This window comes from Ostrea edulis, chromosome 7 (genome assembly GCF_947568905.1).
Source record: "Ostrea edulis chromosome 7, xbOstEdul1.1, whole genome shotgun sequence".
Lineage (NCBI taxonomy): Eukaryota > Metazoa > Mollusca > Bivalvia > Ostreida > Ostreidae > Ostrea > Ostrea edulis.
The window spans coordinates 66,743,309-66,768,246 of record NC_079170.1 but is presented as its reverse complement, the minus strand read 5'-3'; the positions used below and the strand labels follow the sequence as shown (position 1 = coordinate 66,768,246).

At 34.0% G+C, this 24,938-nt stretch overlaps 1 long non-coding RNA gene across 1 annotated transcript; it reads left to right on the top strand.

Moving 5' to 3' along the window:
* Positions 1-795: 795 nt before the first annotated feature.
* On the top strand, positions 796-4,012 carry LOC130048440 (uncharacterized). The gene is made up of 2 exons (XR_008797224.1): positions 796-904; positions 2,513-4,012. It is a non-coding gene; the product is annotated as an uncharacterized LOC130048440 (long non-coding RNA).
* The last annotated feature ends 20,926 nt before the right edge of the window (positions 4,013-24,938 follow it).

The window sequence follows — 24,938 nt, the reverse complement described above, 5'->3', positions numbered from 1 at the left end:
TTTTTTGGTCTCTTTGTGTATGTATTTGATACCTAGTAATGCAGTAAAAAACACATTTCGGTGTATCATGACGCCATGATTCCATTTGTAAATGTATTATCTGGATTTATATATTATTATTTATCGTTAACCAAATGTATACAGATTTAACCCTATATTCAACCTCAAAGAGTCATACCAACTGAATGTCAGGTTGACACTCTGAATGAAATGCCATAGGTCTTGGATCAGGTGTCTCTGTGTCCTTCACATCAGCATCCTTCCATCGCATGTCTGGATTTGCCAGCAGACTGTCACTAGCGGACGATACCTGGGAACTTTCCACTAAATATCGGGATGTCAATACCCTTTTTAAAGATGAAAAGAAATTACAATTAATAATTGTTGGTTTATGTTTTAAAGCAAAATATAAGTTTCATGGTAGCAAGGGACAGTTTCGCACTTAAGTACAGCTCAAAGGACTAAGACCATGTTTATCAAAATTCGGCCTAACGTCCAAAGTGAATAATTTTTTGTTAGAAATATTCTCTAACATGTTCTTGTCCTATAATGTACTGGTTTTTATATGTAGAGTTCGTGAAAGAACACTATTTTTAGGTTTACATTACTAGTATAAATCCTATAATTTGCTCTACTTTTTAAGATTGCGTCATACAACGACGCTATATATTATTAGAAGTGGTAACGTATTGTAAAACATAATTATGCAATGAGCGGTTTAATATATAATAAGATCTTGAAAAAGAAATTTTCTTTCAAAATACGCAATATGGTTATTTTACTTATAGCCCGAATGGCACACCATATTTTTCAATCCTTCATTCGGCCATTTTCACACGCCGCGCCGTTAGCCTGTTTGTGCTGTTCGTGGAAGTTGCAGAGGATGTACTCATCGCATTTCAACGTAAGTTTTAGAAATATGAATATACTTCACCTCTACTCGTTAAACTGTATAACCAAATAGGTGTACCAATTGCTCTTAAAAATAATAAACAAGTCGCATGGAACGAATAGTATGGTGCGCCTGTGGTGTGTTGACAAACACGTAATATTCACGCATTGGGCTGTTGGAAATCCCACAACAAATCTGTTAACTGTTGTCAACATATATTTATTGTTTATCTATTATAATTATATATTGTTAAGATTTAAAATTGTATGTATATCAGCTGATCAGAAAAATCAGCTGTTTCACGATCATGCCATTTTCAATTCCAAGTGCATGACCTTCTCGGGTCTATTTGAATTTTCTTACATGATGTTTGACTCACTTCACACTTTGAACTTTCCATGTATCATTGTATGGTCTAAAAAGTATTTGTATAGGTTAAAGAGACATATAATTGTATATAGATGTATATTTCCATAATGGTATATGTCTCTGGGGTAACATGTAGGCCTGTGGGGGGTTATAGGTTGAATAATTTTCGAATGATTTGGTATTCTAGTATTCTACTATGTTTAAACTTAACTTAGTGATTATTTAGTAATCAAATAAAAGTTATATGATGAATCGATACATTTCTTCAATTTACTGTAAACAAAAACTGTTTCTGTGGTTTGGAATCTGTCTGGTATTAGTGCATAATAAATAACTTCATAAGTCAATAAATATATTCTTGTTGTAGTGATGACATTTGCAAAATCTGTGAGAATAGAAAAAAATGTGTTAGGGTCAACAGAAATTTTTAATTAGGGTAGGTCGGGAAAGTGGAAACCAATTAACATATATATATATTTTGGCCTTACGCGGAAACATGGATTAGAAAAGTCGGAATGATTTTTACATTCAATAATTTTTAAATACTTAAAAGCACCATTAAGCCAGGAAAATCATAAGAACAGTTTGGTTTTATAATTTAAATATGCCTTATTTCAAGATAAATTGTAAACATGTCAAACTTAATTTCAACAATTACACTTACAACTTACATGCCTGCATTGGGATTAGATATAGAATCACTCAGAGAATGTTGAATTTCATGGGTACTACCATGATTTAAGCATATATTTTTTTGTTAGCTTATCTCCTTTATATTATTGAATATTAAATTTTTCCATACATCTACCACAAGAAAGAGCATGAAAGATAAAAAATATTTTGTGAAATTGCTGATAATTGTGAAGTAAGATACATGTAATATATCAACATTAGCTACAACAAAAATTATTAGATGGGGAATCAAATTCAAATGAAATGTTTGTGTATATAATTATTTATGCAGAAATGTACATGTAGCTAAACTGTCCTCTATTGTTTAGTTGGAGACATGTCAATCTCCCACCGAATACATAAATGTAATTTTTCTGAATTCTGTATCAATGAAAATACACGAGGGCATGCAAGTACAACTTTTATATGAATATTATAATACAGGGGTTCGTGTTTGCCCAACTATCTATTTTGTATTGCTTGTAGGAGTTATGAGATTGATCACTGTTTGTTATCTTCACCTTTCATTTATGATATAGTTTTGATAATGATATAATACTGGAGTAATTTGAATTTCAGGATGATATAATATGTACAGCAAAAATTGATGGCAAGGGTGACATGAATCAGATTGACAAGAATCCATATTCCTACTCCTCAATAATGCTATCATCACTGCCATCAGATTCATCAATGATAGTGGCATCAGTGACACATGCGGATAAGTGTTGGACATCACTGAAGGAATAGCTTCCTTGTTGTGCCTGCCAATAGCAAGGTACCAGATTATACAGCAGTTATGTGGAAACAGATTCCCACAATAGGGGGACCAGATTGACACCTACATTGTACAGTATCAGGCAGTTATATCAGAACTGGAAAAACTGGATCCAAACAAGACTATATTGCTTGGAAGAAACATGTCGACTCTGAAGTTTAACCCTTATTAACCCATGGCACTTCTATGTCATTTGAAATATACCTGTGGAGGTTTTTAAAGTGGTTTTTTTTGGGGGGGGGGGGTATTATTTGGAAGAATTCATATTTGATGATTTAAATGAAAATCTGCATGTTGAATTATGAATGTCATAATGTACTTTTTGAATGATGAAAAGTGTAGAGTCAAAAGTTATCAAATTGTCAAAAACACTGGTCAGGTCTGAATTCATCATCTTGGACACCTTGCATTTGGAATTATGATCTCTATGAAGAAATGCTGAAAATCTTGCAAAAGAGGAAATGACAAGTTGGGGTCCAAGGCACTTGCATATATGCATGAGAAGGTGTTCTATCCAGGCTTGAGGTCAATTACATAGCAATGTAACGCCTTACATTACCTAGAAAATTTCACATTACCATTACTCCTATTTTGAAATATAATGTATTACATTACTTGAGAGTGAATTTACATTACACATTTACATAACATACTGTCAGATATTAAAGAAATGGCAGAAAAAATTATTTCTGTATTATGATTTTTAATTATACATTAACATAAGTACACAAAATATTCAGCAATGTTAGGAAACATATCTATTAAGTTATTCATTGCATTTGATTGTCATCAATGTTTCAAATGCTTCAGTCAATCACTAATAAAATGAATTATTCTAAATCTTCGAAATATCATCAAATATTTGAAGTAGTGTAAATGTAATGAAAAATAATTTTTAGTACAGTATGCATTACATTACCATTACTTGTAATGCAAAAATGGTCCATTACACCCCCATTACATTGAAACTGGTTGTCATTTAATTACCATTACCCCAGGCCTGGTTCTGTTGAGAGTTATTGAAATTCTCTGTAGAGACTTTGTCTCAGGAAGTGGCCGAGATTGGTGGTGACAATTTTGTTGGATGTGAATTTACTGACACACATGTCTACACTTGCTACACAATATAGCATGTGGTGGTTTCAACAAGAAAGTTCTTACTCTGCAGGAAATGAGGAATAGCTAATGGATTCACATTTTTTCTGACTTTTCTTCTGTACATTAGATGCATTGGAAAAACTTTCCTTTCCATTATCTTTTGCTGGTTCATTCTTTGAAATAAAATCAAGTCCGAAAATAAAGTATTTTGGTTTGGGTTTTTTTAATGAATTTTAAAAAATGTAATCTGTAATCCTTGCATATTTTGTTGGTGTTCTGTGATTGCTATTTTTATTTGTATTCAGGTATAATTTCATCTTCAGTATCTTGAAAGAAATTAATTTTTCAATAACGCCAAGAAAACAGTATTATTTAAAAAAAAAAAATATTGACACGTGTAGGAATTGAACCCGGATCTCCCGATCGAAGGACGGGCTCTCTACCACTAAGCTATGACATTTCTGACGTCACACGCTTAAAAATCCTTCATATGTTTACTTGTCCTAGTTAACGTTATACTTTCGATATATCGGCAATAGTTTTAGTTATATCAATGCATGTTCTATAAATTCTTTTCATTTTGATCTTAGTAATTCTGTTGGTGTCGTCTAAATAAAAACTTTCTATAGCATTGAAGGTCCGATTTGTTTACGCATCAAAATTCTCTAGCTTTTAGAATTCCTGCACAAACTTATGATAAAAACACCACATAGGGGTGTATTCTGCATGGAAATGATGTAGACTCCACATAAGTATGTTGTTTTAATTTTTCAAAGCAACATAATTAATAAAATACCCACAACTCTCACAAAAATAAATAATTCCGGATTGCTCTCGATTTAATTCAAAGTTGATATTCATCAACAGCACACCTTTCGATCCAAAAAATCGTTCGTGCAAAATTTATTTGTATTGATATATTTTGATAGACTACAGTCAGTTTCTGGATCGAAGGTCGTGTTTTATATGAATTATATGACTAAATTTGAAAAAAGTGGATATTTCTGCAGAAAACCAGACCGATACCGGTTTTGTCTTGTATAGAATTCCACAAGCTGACGTTTTGGCGGGGAAATCTTGGCACGTCGCGATGGTATAAAGATTATATTATCAAATGATAACAATTTTATTTCAATTCATTCTGCTTTATTTTTTAACACACCACAGGGCCGATATAGCTAAACATGGTCTTAGTCCTTTATTTAAAGATAGAGATGTCCTGTATTTGAAGTGACATTTGGTAGGGGATTGCGTGCGTATATGTGTTAGCAATGAATGGAATATTTTATTATACATTGCGAGTGTAGCAGAGTGCGTAATGAAAAAAAAGATATGTATGATGTAGGTGTCAGCATTATGCCTAGCATATAAATTGGGTGGGGGGGGGGGGTACTGAAGAAATTCAGGTTAAAACCTACAGGGTCCAGCGAAAATACTGCAACACTGAGGGAAAGTATGTGACCCCAGATACAAAAGTAGAATTGAATTGGTTCTTCATGGTACACAGTGTCTAAATCCCCTTTCATGGTACTCTGATGGGGTGTGGATTTAGTCGAAATTAGAGAAAATCTAGGCAAGATCATAGCTCATAGCATACCAGTACCAGCATGTATGGAATACATGTAATTTATGGTCATAAGCTACTCAGTGTATATAAAATACATGTATTTGGATAAAAGAGAAATCTATATGATTTTTCATTAGCCTGTCATAATCAGACTTTGATTGATGTTACGTACAGGTACCCCTCCTCCATTTCGGCCCAAACACACATTTCGTTAATAATTCTGTTACAATATGAAGAAAAGAATTCAAATTATGATAATAAATTTTATCATTACAATGACGTAATATGTGTTTTCCTAACAGATTGTGTTTTCTTTTCATAGAAAGATAATTTTTAACAAACATGGAAAAATCCTTGAAAATAGCCCTCTAAGCAGCGGCCATGAATGCCCAGTCTGATTAAAACCACCCCAACCCCCTTCCCATTGTACACTAAATCAACCCCCTTCTTACACTCGAACGTCAGGTAGGGAGATAATCCTGGGGAAAGGGTGGTGTTAATCAGACGGATTAATGCCGGACCAGGACAGATTAAATAATGTCAGCTCTTAAGGTATTCCATGTATAATGAAAGGATAATGAACAATTTTGAAGGATTTAGATCAACATAAAACTTTATTGTTAAATAATGATGGAAGTGAAGCAGATGAAATTCACATGACTGGTAAATGATTAGAAGCTGACCTTTTTGCACTTGAGACTTTTTGGAAGAGTTGTCTGCCCTTTGTAAAAATAAGAAAAATCTAATTTTCTAAAAGTGTGTGTGGTCAATGATTAATTTTATTTCATATTTTCATAAAAAGAAAGTGTATGTAACTTTCTACCAAGAGATTAGTATGAATATATAATTTGTTTTTAAAATATTGTAATAAAAGATGCTTTTCCCATATACTTCAATGTTAAATTCTAGGTGAAATATATCAAGCAGTAAACAAAATTTAGAAAATTCCTACCGTGGGTTATTTTTATTTGATGAACCCTTCAAAATGATACCATGATTACAAATATTCCACCATCCATTTATTAGATATGAAACATGGTCATTACACATTGAATACCTTAATAAACAATTATATGGTATTAACTTGGTTTAGATATCATAAAATATAAATATTTTCTTTCGTGAAACGACAAATTATGGCATCAAATCACCTTGATTAATCGTGATTTTTTCATAACATAACAAAACTGCATTTTGTTTTCTAGTCGGCCTATGTGGCTACATCAACTTACATGTACATGTTTATACTGAATGCATGATCGTTTCGGTCATCCTGCAACAGGAGATCCATGGCATCTTCTGACATCAGGTCGTTTTAAAGATGTAAAATACAAGCCTTCGCTGTGACAGTGAAGCTGTGTTGTTTTCGTTGAAACGGAAACACGTGTGTTCCCCGTGCACACTTTCAGAAAACCCCGCGGAGCCCGCGATCCCGATCACGGAAAAATAAAAGTATAGGCCTATAGGCTATATGCGAATTTCTTTTTAGTTTGATCTGTTTGGCAGGGGGAAAATTATTACTATTCCAAACAAATATAACGTCTATATCTGAATTTGAAGTATTTCATCTATCTTTCTTTGTTTTTAAATTTACTCTGCCGATGTAACATTCTCAATAGGTGTTTTATGAAGTTACATGTAGGTTGTGTAACTGTTATATACCAATATTGGTTTTATGCTTTTTTTTTTAAAAAAAGCAGAGAGTATCTGGCTGATTATTTCATACTTATGTGTATATTGTTTTAGTGTATCAAAATGTACTGAATTTAGTAAAAGAGGACAATACAAATTTTATAGTTTTCGTGCGACGCGCGTCGATCGCGTATAGACGTTTTGTTGCTAATTTTAAAGGACACATCTCGTGTTTTTAAACTTTTTAATTTTTTCAGCAAAATTAATTCATTTCATGCCTAAAACTACTTAACATGTGTTTTAAAAGAAACAGTTTGCGTAGTTTTCGAGTTTGATTGCGATGAAATTCAAATCTTGCGATATGCATATTTTCTTCGATATTTTACGCGCCATTATCTGTGACGTCATATGCGACCTCGAGCGAGAAGATTTGAAAACATTTGTTAGCCATTTCATAAACAGATTAGATTTAATTGACAAACAAACAATTATCACATTAACGGCTTGTAAATAACACTGCATTGGGGTGTTGTGTGCCGTTTAAGGGTGTACTTGCTGTCAGTAGAGATGATTTGGACTGTGTTTTTTTCAATTTTCGAAGGAAGGTATGAGGGACAAGACGTGAATATTTTTTGTTGTGCACAACGACTTTGCCATAAAAAAAAACCCAGTAGAATTTGTCCCTATACTTTTTCAAACAAGCTCTTGGACAAAGACGTATATAAACTGCGAGAAAATGGTTCTATCGAAGCTTCGCACTGTTACATATAGGCCTACCGCATATGCTTTCCGTTCTGCTCTCAAATTCAATACACACTCGCACCAACTGACCTTCACCTTGTAACACCATATAGGCAGAACTTTGCTAGCAGTGTCTACCAACTGGTAGTTTTAAAAAAGAAATTTAAAGATAAAAGATAATAGAACTTTCAATTATAAATAATAAAATATGATATTTCCCAACTTTGAATTGAATTATAATGCTTTCATTTTTTTTTTTTTTTAAAGGAACGCGTACGTGTTTACAACAACAGCACGCCGCGCTCCCACTTCCTAAGTAACAATGTGTAGATAACAAAAAATAATGATTAATAAAATTGAGCTTGAATAATATAATTTAAAAGTATTGTGATTTTCACAATAACTTTGAACATTTTTATTATATATTTTTTCCCGAAATGCACCCGTGACGGTAGGCCTAGTTGTCAATGCTACATGTACGTAATCGTATTATAATTTAGGCCTATCTAACTTCTCCAAAAATAAATTTAATAATAATTGCTCTGTTTATTTTAGAAAAGCAACAACGCTAATTACAGTTGTTTACAGAAATGGCATTACCAAATAGTGTTTAGACAGTGATCCCATGTAAACATTATTTACTCGCAAATTTATGCAGATTTCATACTCGCTTTCCTCGCTACATTTGGGTCGCTATTTGTATGCACTGGTGGCTAAAAGATATAAGACTCGGGAAATTTGTCAACATCGAAATAAATGTTATCCATGGTAAATAAATTAGGCCCCTAAAACCCGAGTTTTTAAAAATATCTAACACTACTATTACAACAAGTTGATCGACGAAGGTCGCATATGACGTCACTGTACCACGTGACTACCTATCTAATTAACTAGGCTTTTTGAAATCGGGGCTTAGATTTCAGTCCATATTGTGGCTAATTATCGCAATACTTCAGTGAACGAACTATTACAATTAATTTCTATAAGCATAAGGAAGACAAAATGCATATAATTCTGTATACTTTGAAAACACGAGATGTGTCCTTTAAAGAAAACCGCGCAGCATGTCCCAATTTCATTTTATCGTAATGTATAAATTACCGAGAATTATAACACGAATAAGGGCCCATCAAAAAGGAAATTTCGTTTACTTTTACAGACTTTATTTACTTTTCCCTATTTCCATATATAAATATAGGTAAAACGCCGATATGTTTAAACACTGAGAAATAAAATCGTAAGAAAACGTACATGTGCAAAAAATTGCTATTTTCTTATAACTTTGCCAGGCATTAAAAATAATTTTTATATCTTCTGAAAGCAGGGAATATATGCTTTTCAAAAATAAAAAAATATTGAATTCATAAGGAAAATAAATAAAAAATCATATCGAGGGGGAAAATGACCTTGCGAAAAAGGGTTGCGTCATATTTAGACGAAGCCATCCTTCACTCTAAATGCTTTTTTTAATCTAATGGCTTTACTTACTTTATTGATTTTTACATAGTCAAAAAATAGAGAGCATTTCCAAAAATATGATATATAGATCATATATCTTATGACCGTAGTTTCAAAGATTTAGAGGTACTCCTTTTGCGTTGCCCTGTTTTTACGCGCCACCGGTCAAATTGACCGGTTCGGTAGAGAAGGGGTTAAGCTTCAAATATATTTCTAAATACTTCTGACAATTTTCTAAATATTTCTAACAATTTTATATCAATACAAAATACAAAGATGCTGTCGTATGTGACAGTTTTGAAAGCATATTCAATATCTCTTTTTCAAATGCAAGCATATAACTCTGTCAATGAATATCTTGAATATATTCAGCTGAAACTGTAGACACTAGTATGTATGTGTTGATCAGGTCATGCAGTTCATAATACATATACAAATGGGGCTAAGGTATTATTTCTTGATCACCTTTGGGTTAGCACACCCTATGTTAATTCTTACATTGTTTGCAATAGACCAGATACTTGATTTCTTTGAAGCACACGTTCTTTCAGATATACTGTAGTTATTTTCATGCATATTGTCAATTATGTAGTAGGTTGATGGTCAATTTCTTTGTAGTGAGTCCCATGGGTGTTTACAAAAAGTGTAAATATGTAGTGAGTTTCCTGGAAAATTGCAACATCGTAATTTTAGAATTATCCAAAATCACAATAGACACGTATGCTACTATGACATTAAATAAATATATTTTGCAGTTACTTTTAGTCTATCATGTTTCTAAATAAGTGTAGTGAGATACCGGTAAAATTTCAAGTGTAGTCATTTGACGGTGTATACAAGAATGCGTGTGTGTGAGTGTGTGTGTGTGTGTGTGTGTGTGTGTGTGTGTGTGTGTGTGTGTGTGTGTGACTTCAAAGTGCGATGGTCTGGACAAGAGTGCGATGGTTTGCTTGTGTTACGACGGTCACACCTAAATCCGATGGTGCGGGATTGAGTAGCGTTTCTGACGACACGTCATTGTGACGTCATTCTTAACGTCTTTCAACATATAACCGAAGAAATGCAACGCCAGTTTTCACCAACGAAGGGTCTTCCTGCTGCAGTGCTGACACCAACGTCTTCATGATATATTGGAGGAAGGCACAGGTGATTGAGATTGTCATGGGTGACAGCAACGGCAAGGTTTACATTGTTGATGATTGTCAGAACGCCAAAATACATTTGTTGTCGAACTATTAACTTCGCCCAAGCATGTTTTAATTCATGATCATGTGTTACTTATAATGCAAACATAACAAATACTTGGGAGTATGCTATAATGCAAAATATTCTATAAGATTTGAAGTTGAAGAGCTCTATGTTTAATAACACGACAACTAAATGGTAATGAAATAAGTTCTTATCCTTATATTTTTGCATTGATTTTGCACTGAAATTTTTGTTGAAACAACACACAGTTGGTACAGTCTGTACCAAAACACTCGATCCTTTACAAACCGACGGTCTTCGACCTGACATTCCATCGCACTAGGGCACATTAAGATGTACCATCGGGCTTTGTCGTGTCGACACCACAGCATATCACACATTTGCCTCACGCCGGTGACGGCCGGAAGTGACGGATCGCAAAGCTACAAGTGACCATCTATTATCACTGAAAGTTTTAAGACTCAATCATTGACTGTTTATGAAAACAAAATTTGGACTAAATGTCATTTTAAAGACGGTAACTCGGGGGTAACTTGCGACAGGAAGTGATGTTTCAAGATAAAAATACGGCGACAACACATCAACCAAAGAAAACGTGAAGCAAATCAAAGAAGTATTCTCTGCACAGAAATGGTAAAGGGAAAAAAAGAATAATAATAAGAACTGGATACGATTTCGTTGCGAGCAACAAGTAGGTCTTCCGTTTATTCTCTGATGAGACAGGATCTTAACCGGTATAATTCAATTAGTGAAGAACAACTTTAAATGAAAGGAATAAACATCTACATTCTTAATAATAGTGCGATAAACGCATAAGATAGATAATTTGTCAATTATAAACACCATTCGGTTTTGTTTTATTCACTTCTGGTATCTCAGATGTCCATAAAATGACTTAAAAGTCCACATTTAGCATGTAAAACACCCACTGAAAGTTTCGATAAAAAATACTGATTTTTTGTAACAACTTCCGGTATCTAACAATCAACGCCCGGTTGAAATAGTATGACTTGCTACAATGTAGACGATATTATGAGCATTAGAAAATTACATATTTTAGCTACTTCCGGTGGATGACGGAAGTGACGGCAACAAAAATGAAATAGTTTGCTACATTCACAAGTCAAAATGTATCAACCCTGCAAATTTCAAGACTCAATCTTTTACTGTTTACGAGAAAACATCCGACGAAAATATCAACGGATAATGGACATATCTCACAAACGGAAATGAATTTTGAAAAAAAGAACATGACGTTGGGCTAAAGATGGATAATGCCAATAAAAATGTGGAAATATATACATGTATGTGAAAATCATATCAAACACTTTATTTACAACCGTGATTTATGAGGACAAAGAAAGAACAATGAATTAAAGTTTTTTTTCTCAAAAAACCGGAAGTTAATGTTTTAACTTTCGGTAAGCATCGAATTTTCTGAAAAAATAAAAAAGAAACTATTTTACGATGCCAATTTCGTTCCAAGTGAATAATTTTCTTTTTACACTTCCGATGACGACTTTAAGCGACAGCCGAAATAATGACATGTGTATGTCACATCCAAACGATGAGATCTATTATCACTGAAAGTTTCAAAATGAAATATTTGAACGTTTATGAGAAAATGCCTGGATTTCTTTTTAAAAACGGTAATCGAGCATATCACAGGAAAGGAAGAAAATTTTGAAAAAAAGTATTTGACTTTACTCTAGAAATAGTTGATGTCAATTATATATGTGAAAATCAAATCAAACACTTTATTCATCAACGAGATACATGGAGAAAAAGAAAGAATATCTTTTTCTACATAAACCGAAATTTACTGTTTTTACTTCCGGTAAGTATCACATTTTCTTAAACTATGAAATACACCTAACTAGACCATGCAAGTTTCGTTTTAGACGCATAATTTTAGAATTTGACATTTTCTTTGTTCACTTCTGGTGACGACCGGAAGTGACGGCAAAAAACATGACGTGGGTATGTCACATCTAAAAGTTGAGATATATCATCCCTGAAAGTTTCAAGACTAAAATTTAAGGGATTCATGAAAAAACAGCTGAACAAATACAATTTTAAAAACGGCAAATCGGACGTAATCCAAGACCGGAAGTAAACATTGAAAAAAAATGCAATCTAGATAATTTATTGTTCATTATTCCTCAAAGTTTGATAAAAATCTGTCAAGTCATTTCCTAGAAATCGCGTGAACAAATTCGGGAAGAAAAAGAATAATAAAAAAAATAACTAGATACGATCTCGTTGCGAGCAACGAGTAAGTCTTCCGCACAATTTCTGACGAGACAGATCTTAACTGGGATAATTCAATTAGTGAAAGACGACTTAATATGAAAGGAATAAACATCTACATTCTTGATAATAGAGCGATAAACACATAAAAGATATAATTTGTCAATTATAAACAACATCCTGTGTTATTTTATTCCCTTCTGGTATTTCAGATGTCCATAAAACGACTGAAAAGTCCACATTGAGCGTGCAAAAACCCCCACTAAAAGTTTCGATGAAAAATACTGATTTTTGGACAACTTCCAGTTTCTTACAATCAACTTCCGTTTGAAAAAGTATGACTTCTTCGACTTTAGTAGACGATGCTGAGCATTAGAAATTATTCAAAAATTACATATTGTAAGCTACTTACGGTGGACGACGGAAGTGACGTCAACTCAAGTGTAACACGTATGCTTCATCTACCAACCCTGAAAGTTTCAAGAATCAACCTTTGACCCTTTACTAGAGAACACCCGAAGAAAATATCAACGGATATTGGGCATACCTCACAAACGAAAGTGAATTATCATAAAAGAATTTGAGGATGGTCTAAAGATGGATAAGGTTAATAATATATGTGAACATTATATCAAACAATTGATTTACAAGCCAAATTTATAAGGACAAAGAAAGAGCATTTTTTAAAAAACTTTTTCTCAATAAATCGGAAGCTGTTGTTTAACTTCTGGAAATATCGATTTTTTTTAAACTATAAAAGAAACCTTATTTTGTCATGCCAATTTCGTCTCAAGTGTACAATTTTGAAATTCAGAGTCTTCTTTGTTCACTTCCGGTGACGACCGGAAGTGATAGAGAAATAATGACATGCATATGACATATCTACAAGTCAAGATCTATCACCCCTGATAGTTTGAAAATGAAATATTTAAATGTTTATGAGAAATCGTCCGGAGAAAATTTCTTTTTAAAAATGGAAATATCTCATGAACGTAAATTTTGATTTAAAAAAAAAAAATTTTTAGCGAGATATATAGAGAGACAAAGAAAGACGAATGTTTCAACATTTTTCTCCATAAACCGGAAGTTACTGTTTTCACGTCCAGTAAGTATCACATTTTCTGAAACTATGAAATAGATCTAGTTATACCATGCAAGTTTCATTTTAGACACATAATGTTGAAATTTGACGTTTTCTTTGTTCACTTCCGATGACGACCGTCACGGCCAAACATGATCTGCGTATGTCACATCTTAAAGTTGATCTCTATCATCCCTACAAAGTTTCAATACTCAAACTTAAACCGTTTATGAAAAAAACCTGGACAAAATGATAAATTAAGTACGGTAAATCAAGACCAGAGGTAAATATCAAAAAGAAAAAAATGAATTTAGTTCATTTTATGGTGCAACTGTCCTGAAAGTTTGAGGAACATCAGTCAAGTAATTTCCGAAAAACTATATGCACAAAACGGGATGAAAAAGAACAATTATAATAACGAGCTATAACTGTGCTGGGATGCCAACACAAATGTCCCCGAACACCTTCCTTTGTCAGAAATGGTTTTTCATGCCACAAATGGGCTCAGGATCCTCAAAGAACCAAACAAACTGAATTTAGTTGAAGTTCAATGGACTCGATTTTTTGCCACCATTTTCTTCAATGACAACCTTTTTTAAACATTTGAAAATCGATTGAAAGGAAATACCGATGCTAGAAATAAACTGTAAACCCTCTATTTTCCCCAGAACCCAAATACTGTAGATATTTTAAAACTTTCAACAACGTCGGTACATGGCGGCCATTTTGAAAATTACGTCTCAAAAATATTTCTCGATGCTGGAAATGGACTCAGGGTCATCGTATTACCCCAGAAATAGAGTAAGGTTGAAATCTTGATTTTTTGACGTTTGTTGGGCTGCCATCTTGAAACGACGGCCAAATTTCTCACTAAAGGAGAGGAAAAATAAAAATAAAATAAGAATAAGAATAACGAGTTATAACTGTGTTGGGATGTCAACACAAATGTCTCCGAACACCTCCCCATGTCAAAAATGGTCTTTGATGCCAGATATGCACTCAGGATTCTCAAACAACCCTCAAAACTAAATTTGGTTAAAATCCGACGGACTTTATTTTTGACCGCCATTTTCTTTAATGGCAGCCATTTTGAAACATTTTAAAATTGATTGGAAGGAAATACTGATGCTAGAAATAAACTATGGACCCTCAATTTACCCCAGAACCCAAATGTTGTAGAGATTTTAACACTTTGAAATATTTCGGTATATTTCATCAATAAATGAAAAATGAAATAAACCGGAATCGTGATACAGCATATTTTACAGTTCTGAATATATTCAATGTAATGTATTTTTGTACAAGTACCAAGTATACAAGTATATATTTCATGAAATTATCGCAAATTGTACATTGATACATGCAACAGTCATACACAAACAGAAGCAAATTTCGTATGTACATTGCGTATACCATTATATGTACTGATATATTTAATTCATGGGTATAATATACAAACAATGCATGTGAAAAGGAAAACACTATAGTCTACATATGTAGTGACATCCAGAATTAATAGGTGTTCATGTATGGCTTCAAACTTTACGAGCTCAATCGTTTGGGATACCTGTAATTAACAAACACCCCCGAAAGGAGTCAAGATAGATGCAGTAAACAAATAATACGGACGTTATACCCTGTGTCAACACCCCAACACTCCTAACAGTATTAAATATTCCTACTTACATTCTGTGTCATTCATTTGTCGCAGCTACATCGACCTGAGGAAATAAGCAGTACAAAACTTTCTATTTTTATTATTGATGTGACCATAGATTGCAGTTAGATCGTGCAATATAAGTATATATTTGACGTAGATAACACTATTTATTATACTGAACTACCCGTAAAATGTTTAACGGCTAATGCAGAAACGTATCAGATAAACAATTACACTTTTGCATTAAGGACAAATGTTACAAAAGTTTCAAATTTTGCAAGAGTAGTAAATATCAGTTTTTTTGACAATGTCTTTCATAAATATAGGCTTAAAAATAATCATATCAGTTTGACATTCTGACACGTACATACGGTACAATGTACATTATGAAGCATCGTTTGTTTGTTTTTATTTTTCAAAGTAAGGGGTGACCTGTTTAAAACTCTTGTCTAGAAATGTAAAATAATTATAATAATTTGTGCTGGAACTGCTAAATACTAAATCGTGAACACAGGGCAAGAGGTTTTGATTTCCTGAAACTGCCTTATTTTTTGTACTTGGGTTAAATTCATAATGACAAGCTCTTATATTCGTCTCTCATTTAGAATTGTTTTTAACTAAAGCTCAAATGAACATTTCGGCATTCAGAGGTGTTAATCCTGACGTTTTGTACTTCAAAATTACATTTCTGATATTCTTCCACTCTTACGCACACGTTAAATTTTAAATTTCGCCTTGCTATCAAGATTGGTCCTTTCACTTTGGTTCACAGTTGGATTTGAAACAGTAAGGCTTTGTGAACGGTGAAGGAACGATGAGCGCACGCTGAACGCAAAACTGTGAACGGAGAACGCACGCTGAACGCACGCCGAACGCACTGTTATCGAACGGCGAAGGAACGATGAGCGAACGGAAAAATGGTAAAGTAGAACGTTTCAGTGACTGTATCAACATTATAAATGAAATAGATAAAAAATGCATATTTTTAAGCTATTTCCGGTGGAAGATGGCGGTGACGACAACAAATTAGTAACTCGTATGTCACCATCTAACACTGTGGAATTCTTCAAAACTTAATCTTTGACTGTTCACGAGAAAACGGCTAGAGAAAGAAAACACAGAAATCGCATATATACCACGAACAGAAATGAATTGAAAATAGTTTCACTATGCTCAAAAGATTGATAATATCAATAACATATGTAAAAGTCATATTAAAGACTTGATTTAATACCGATATATAAAAATAGTGCATTCATAGCGAAAATGAAATAAAAGAGCATACGAGGGAAATTGCCTTGCGATAAAGTGCCGCGTCATGTTTACACAAAGACATGTTCACTTCTTCTTTTTTTTGCAATGCATTGGCTTTATTTACTTCATTGATTATTACATTGTTAAAAAGATGGAAACCTGTACTCCTGCTCCGGCATTCATCAGTCTGATCACCCTCTGTACTTTCACCTTTCCTGACGAGTGTTCGAGCGAGGCCGTTCTTGGCACACTGATTCCGTTTACCTGATCAAGATATAAGTCTCAGGGTGGTTGTGACAAGTCGACAAGGGTCACTCACTCTCCCTAGAAACCTGATTCCAGCTCCAGTATATCCTGGGGTCCTTCTTTGCCAAACTCTTTACAATGTGTGTTGCGATTGATCACTGCTCATGCTATTGCTGTGAAGTAGCTATTTTTAGATATTATTTCTTGATGAAGTGTTTTATCAATCCACGTTGTCCTTCCTGTATCAATCAACAAATAAATCATTGAAAATACCGCGCTGTTTTGCTTATATGTATTGCTATCATTTTAGGACAAAAGGTTACTTGGGAACTTTCTAAAGACGATACACGAATACCCAAATCCGCCATCAAAGACATTGTGGAGAAATGTGTTCCTTCACCTCTTTTGCAACGAGCGAATTCACATTTACAGAATATTAGATTCACTTTCCAGGAAGACATTAACCAAGAAGGACATGGTATGTATACTTAAGTAAGGAAAGTAAATAAATAGATAAGATAGAAAGCTTCATGTGTTTGTTTCTATATTTTCGATAAGATGAATACAGGAATGTAGTGCATATGCACAATTTGGTATATGCTTGATTCATTCGATCAATAAATATTTTATAAGTCATTTGTGACGCATAAATCGTATTGCGGAATTTTATCGCGAACTGCGTGCCGTAATTAATTGAGAATTATTTATAGAGTTCTGTCCTTGCGAATCATTTTTTTTGAGATTAAAAAATATGCAAAATAATGTATTTAAGTTTCAGATACAATCTAATGTTAGTATTGTGTGTTTATAACAATAGTCCAGGTAATTAAGAAATTTATAAGTTATGTTTGATTACTTGGAATATTAAAACCGGTTTGTCGGCTTATTTATAACTCACTCACTATATGTGCACGCTCTTCATTCTGACGCCGCCCTTCACACAGTTCACTGGGTGTTCGAATAAAGTTCGAGGTAACACATTTTTAATATTGGTAAGCAAATTATAAATGCTTTTGATATTTTATTTTGGATAAATATTATCAGTATCAATATATGTAATTCTACTATATTAACATTTAACATTTTATTAATTTCATAGATATGCTAACGTTCATTTATAGTTATAAGAATTCTAATGCGTTATAGCAGTGAAATATTTCTTTAGTAATTTCGACAATGAGTTTATACAATTTTCTTTATTATTCACAATAGAATATCTCTTTGTTCCGGTGAGACGGGTTTAATTGGGTGTGGCACTGCCATACAATTGGGGTATGTTATTGATGTATTTGTGTTTATTTTTTCCATAATATTCATGACAATGTCTTTGTTGACTGAGTATTTGATATGTTGTATATTTTTGGAAAGAAACAATATTTATTGTGTTTTATTTTTTTTCCCTTGTAATAGCTCATTGCCAATTTGTATATATAATAAAAATAGTGACATTGAACCAAAATCTTTGTCATAAAGTGGCGTCGTGGACATTTCGAAATCATATGGGCTATGCTTAATCGGGATATTCTCGGTATAAGTTGTCATTGGCAGTGAGCTATGATATTTAGGTGTGCCAACCAAATTTCAAACATAGAGGAAACTTCAATATGGAAGCTCTGCAGTTGGAAAACTGAAGAGGACGGCAGATAGAAAGAGACCTCGGAAACTTGATACAACTCGTGAAAAAAAGCAACGCCAAAGAGAGGTGATACAAACTAACATTTTTGTAATTCGCCATTAATGTACAGGTATACAGACTCTGTGTAGCAGATACAGATACTTTATCATTAATGTGAAGTTAGTAGAGTGTGAATTATGGCTACAAAGAAAGAAATTAAGGAGCAGCTTCACAATGAAAGACAAAAATCAGAACATTTAGAGCACGAACTGTTCAGACTTGAAGAACAATAGTTAACAGAAAGAAATATAAACGAAAAAAAGGGAACGAGTGTAGAGAGTGGAATGAAAGGAAATAAAACTGTTTATGTTGCGAGAGAGAAAAAGATTGCAAAGTTGAATGGAAGACCAATGAAAGAGAGTGAGCCAGATGTATCAGAGTGGTTACAAGATGCAGAACAACATCTTCGAATTATTCATGATGCAAATGCTAGAATATTTTTTTTAATAGATAATTTGGGTGGACAGGCTAACGATGAAATAAGATTACGCCCCACTGTAGAAAGGGATACGTCAGAGAAAATTTTGAAAATAATCAGAGATGTATTTGTAAGCACAGAAACTCTTGGTGCTCTGTAACAACAGTTTTATCAACCCGATCAAAGATATGGCGAATCTTTGCAAAATTATTCTTTGGCACTAATGAAATTAGTTGAAAAAATTATCGCGAAAGACGAAAATGTAGTCACCGATTTCGATGAGTTGTTGAAAGAACGTTTTATTGAGGGCATTCGCGATTCGTCTCTCTGGAGAGAGATCAGACGGTTTTCTTGGGAAAGGAAGTCTATGTCATTGGGTGAGTTTAGACAGTGTTACAATGGTTTGAAGATTATAGAGCTGAACCACTGAGCAAATACTCTGCGAATGAAATATGCACACAAGATCTTATCAAATCTAGAGTTCTAACATCACCATATGATAGTCAATTACTTGATCTTATGAACGTTCTTAAAGTACAACAGAAACAAATTGAAGAAAATCAAAAACAATTGCAAACATTGTCTGATCAGGTCGTGAAAAGTAAATCCGATTCTGATGCAAAAACTGTGAAAGGAAAACAGCTTCCTAAAATTAAGTAATTTCATTTAACATGTTACTGTTGCGACGGAAAGGGGCATAAAGCACCAGAATGTAGTACTCAGTTACAAGATGACAAAACTTTTCAGAGAAAAGGTAAGTCAAAGAGTTCAAATACCAATCCTTTAAACGAGAAGTGTCCGTTGTAGAGTCAACCAGCGGACGATGGGCCTAATGACTTAATTGACCAGCATATCATTGAGAAAGCTATTCGGAAATGTTCGGTGGTATCAGTCAACATAGAAGGTAAGCCAATATCGTGTCTAATTGACGCTGGTTCACAAGTTTCTACAATCACCGAGTCTTACTTCCGAGATTTGTTGAAATCGGAGCCAAAATTAATAGATTTAACCAAATGGATGAGAGTGTCTGGCGCCAATCATCTACCAATTCCATACATTGGTTACATTGAGGTAGAGATAGACACTGCTCATTATTCCATTCCAAATGTTGGAATATTATTTGTAAAGGATCTTGTTGATAATTTTGGTAAAGATAGAAAAATGCGTGTTCCTGGCGTATTGGGAAGTAATTTCTTCCATATTCTTAAGGAACAAGTAGATCAGAACCTTATTTCGATTACAGGCAAAAATGATCATTTACTTAATATTCTGTCTGTGTTTGAAATGAGTGCATCTCCAGTTAATGACTCTGAAAAATTAAGTTTTGTCAAGGTTGCAGGTCAAAATCCGGTCAAAATCCCATCTAGAACCATGAAAGTTGTTATGGGTACTACACTCCAAAGTCCCAAGACATATAGTGCTCTTGTACAAGCAGTATATGGAGATCACGATTTTCTCCCCAGAAATAATATTGTAATTGACACATATGCAAATGTCGAAAACGGTATTACTCCGTTCAGAGTAGTTAACATTGGTAATGAGGATGCATGGCTTAATCCAAAAACAAGGGTAGGTATATTACATCGAGCAGAGGTTGAGTATTTCCCTCACCAAGATTGTGAAGTGGACACACAGGTGAGTAATCAGGAAATACAAGTATGCATAGAAAAAGTACAACTAGAATGCAAACAAAAGGCCAATGTAAGAGATGAAGTAAGTTCCACAAAGAATTCTGTAAAAATCCATGGTGTAGACGTAAACATTGGCACATGCTTGTCTGACAATGAAAGAGACATGTTGGTATCAGTTATTAGTCAACATCAGGATATTTTCTGTAAGGATACTGATGATCTAGGATTTTCAGATACTGTACAGCACAGAATATTGACGACTGACAATGTTCCAGTAAAACTACCCCATAGAAGAATTCCTCCAAATCAGATGGAAGAAGTGAAGTCTCATATTCAGAAACTATTGCAGCAAGGTATAATTCGACCTAGCACAAGTCCTTACGGTGCTGCGGTGGTATTGGTGCGGAAGCGAGATAACTCTTTGCGCCTTTGCGTAGATTATAGACAGCTTAATCTTAAAACAAGCAAAGATGCATTTCCAATACCTAGAATTGAAGAGGCTTTAGACTTTTCAACTTTGGATTTGGCACAAGGTTTCTATCAAGTTAAGATGGACGAGAGGGATTGTCATAAAGCAGCATTTCGAGTTGGACCTCTTGGTTTATATGAATTTGTACGCATGCCATTTGGTCTTTGTAATAGTCCGAGTACTTTCCAAAGATTAATGGAAGCTTGTTTAAGTGATAAGAATTTTGAAATACTTCTTCTTTACTTGGATGACATTCTCGTATTTTCAAAATCTTTTGCAGATCATTTAGAGCGTTTAGAATCTATTTTCAACAGACTGAGGGATCATGGGTTAAAAATCAAGCCTTCTACGTGTAATTTTTTTGAAAAAGAGGTTAGATATCTTGGTCATGTTGTAAGTGAAATGGGAGTGAAAGTCGATCCAGAGAAAATTGCTGTTATTAATGACTGGGAAACGCCTAAATCAGAAAAGGAATTGCTGTCTTTTCTTGGCCTAGCCGGGTACTATAGAAAATTTATTAAGGGGTTTAGTCAGATAGCAGCGCCTCTACATGCAGTGTTGACAAAACAAGAAAAGAAAACAAAAAGTAGGAAACTAGTTACAAAACAGGTACCTTTCAGTGTTAGATGGAATGCCGACTGCGATACTGCTTTTGCAAGACTCAAAACATGTCTTACAAGTACTCCAGTTTTAGGGTTTCCAAACTTTGAGACTCCATTCATTCTGGAAACGGATGCCAGCTTAAACGGACTTGGAGCAGTTTTGAGCCAGCAACAAGATCAGTGCGTAGTGATTGCTTATGCTTCCAGAAGTCTCAAACCAGGTGAGAAAAACATGTCAAATTATAGCTCAGTGAAACTTGAGTTACTAGCACTGAAATGGGCGATAACGGACACATTCAGAGATTATCTTTTAGGGAATGACTTTGTCGTTTATACCGACAATAATCCTCTGAGGTATCTTAAGACAGCAAAATTGGGTGCGACTGAGTTAAGATGGGCTTCAGAGATGGCTCAATTCAATTTCACAATAAAGTATAGATCAAGGAAATTGAACCAAAATGCTGACAGTTTAAGCAGAATGCACTGCCAGAGAAACTCGGAAGAAATTCTATCAGATGTTTCCAAGTCAGCGTCTCTGCAAGGTATTATCACAGATTGTCATATCGTCACAAATGACGAGGAAGTTGAAGAGTCAGCAGTATTATCACCAACTTTTCCAGAGTACAGTATGCAGATTTGGAGAAACTACAGAGGGATGATCCAAATATCTCTAAAGTATTTAATTCGTTAGATACTGGCCATAAACCAACATATCGACACATTTCTAAGGAAAATAAAAAGGTAAGGAAACTTCTAAGGAAATATAATCTTTTGCAGGTGAAAGAATGTGTCTTGTTCATGACCAGTAAAGATTTGGATGGAGAGTATTTACAGGTTGTTCTACCTGACTGTTTGAAACAACAAGTTTTGGAGTCCTTACATGATTGTTCTGGTCATCAAGGTCGAGAGAGAACATTGGCATTGATCAAAAGAAGATGATATTGGCCAGGAATGCAAGGTGATGTTATTAGATGGATTGAAAAATGTGAGAGACGTATGATCGCAAAAGTACCTATTCCTACTATCAGACCATCAATTGGGAATGTGATTGCTAAACATCCATTCGAAATTCTAGCAATGGATTACACACTTTTAGAAAAATCGTCAGATGGTTACGAAAATGTATCGGTTTTGACAGATGTTTTCACGAAATTTACACAAGCCATTCCAACAAGAAATCAGAAGGCTACAACAGTTGCTAAAAAAAATGGTGTACAATTGGTTCCACAAATTTGGAATTCCCAATCGTTTACACAGTGACCAAGGTAGGAGTTTTGAGGGCGAAGTGGTCAAAGAGTTATGCAAGTTGTACAACATCAAGAAGTTCAGGTGTACTCCTTATCATCCTGAAGAAAATTCACAATGTGCACGATTTAATCGTACATTGCATGATCGGTTAAGAACACTGGATACAGAAAGGAAGAAGAAATGGACAACATATTTACCAGAAATTGTATATGTATATAACGCAACCCCACATGCGACTACTGGGTTGTCTCCTTTTTATCTTCTTTTCGGTAGAGAACCAAGACTACCAATTGATCATTGACTGGGCATCGATCATGACAGTAATGCCTTAGGCGTCAACGAATGGTTAGATTCATATAAGAAGCGACTCAACAAAGCACTTGCTGAAGCATTACAATATACAAAGAAAAGTGCTGAAAGACGACGCGAGTTACACGACAAGACTTCTACGCCATGTGCAATACAGATATTTGCAAAAGTTCTTTTGAAAAATCATGTGCAAGTCCGGAATAAAATTCAAGATGTCTGGAAGGCACTTCCATATGTTGTCATAGAAAGGTTACAAGAAAATGTTTATAAGGTAAGACCAGCTGACAATTGTGAACAAACAAAGGTTTTGCACCGGAAGGAAATATTTGATACAGGAGAAATTGTTGCTCATGATGAGGAAGGTATTGCAGAAGAATCCGAATCAGATTCGGAATCGCATCCGAAAACATGGGAAATTATTCACAGTGCAAATGAACTTCCGGATGGTATGGATAAGATGAGTGAAACGACTGAAGGGGATTATTCAGGTAAGGATACTGAACAAAGTACCCCACAGGTTTCTCATGACATGCCCGAATTACGGCGTTCTAAACGGTCCACCGCCGGGAAGCACTCTAACCCATTTAATCTGCTAAAATCTGTAATATCAAATAAGCAATCAGCAAGTGTTGCATATTCTTTTTCTAGTGATTTTCAAGATTTTGGGCATGCAATGGCTGCACTTGGTGCAAGTCTTCGTGCTAATTTAAGTCAAACTTTTTCAGAGTATTTGCAAACAAAACAAAATTGAATTGACCACAATGATTGTACATAGATTATCTTTCAGTTGAATTTGAATTTTTTCATTTGATTTACTTGTGTGTAGTTAATGAGGACATCAACAAAACTGCGCGGGGGAGAAATGTGATGCATAAATCGTATTGCGGAATTTTAACCGCGAACTGCGCGCCGTAATTGATTGAGAGTTATTTATAGAGTTCTGTCCTTGCGAATCATTTTGTTTGAGATTAAAAAATATGCAAAATAATGTATTTAAGTTTCAGATACAATTTAATATTAGTATTTTGTGTTTATAACAATAGTCCAGGTAATTAAGAAATTTATAAATTATGTTTGATTACTTGGAATATTAAAACCGGTTTGTCGGCTTATTTATAACTCACTCACTATATGTGCACGCTCTTCATTCTGACGCCACCCTTCACACAGTTCACTGGGTGTTCGAATAGAGTTCAGGGTAACACATTTTTAATATTGGTAAGCAAATTATAAATGCTTTTGATATTTTATTTTGGATAAATATTATCAGTATAAAAACATGTAATTCTACTATAGTAACATTTAGCATTTTATTAATTTCATAAATATGCTAACGTTCATTTATAGTTATAACAATTCTAATGCATTATAGCAGTGGAATATTTCTTTAGTAATTTCGACAATGAGTTTATACAATTTTCTTTATTATTCACAATAGAATACCTCTTTGTTCCGGTGAGACGGGTTTAATTGGGTGTGGCACTGCCATACAATTGGGGTATGTTATTGATGTATTTGTGTTTATTTTTTCCATAATATTCATGACAATGTCTTTGTTGACTGAGTATTTGATATGTTGTATATGTTTGGAAAGAAACAATATTTATTGTGTTTTATTTCTTTTCCTTGTAATAGCTCATTGCCAATTTGTATATATAATAAAAATAGTGACATTGAAC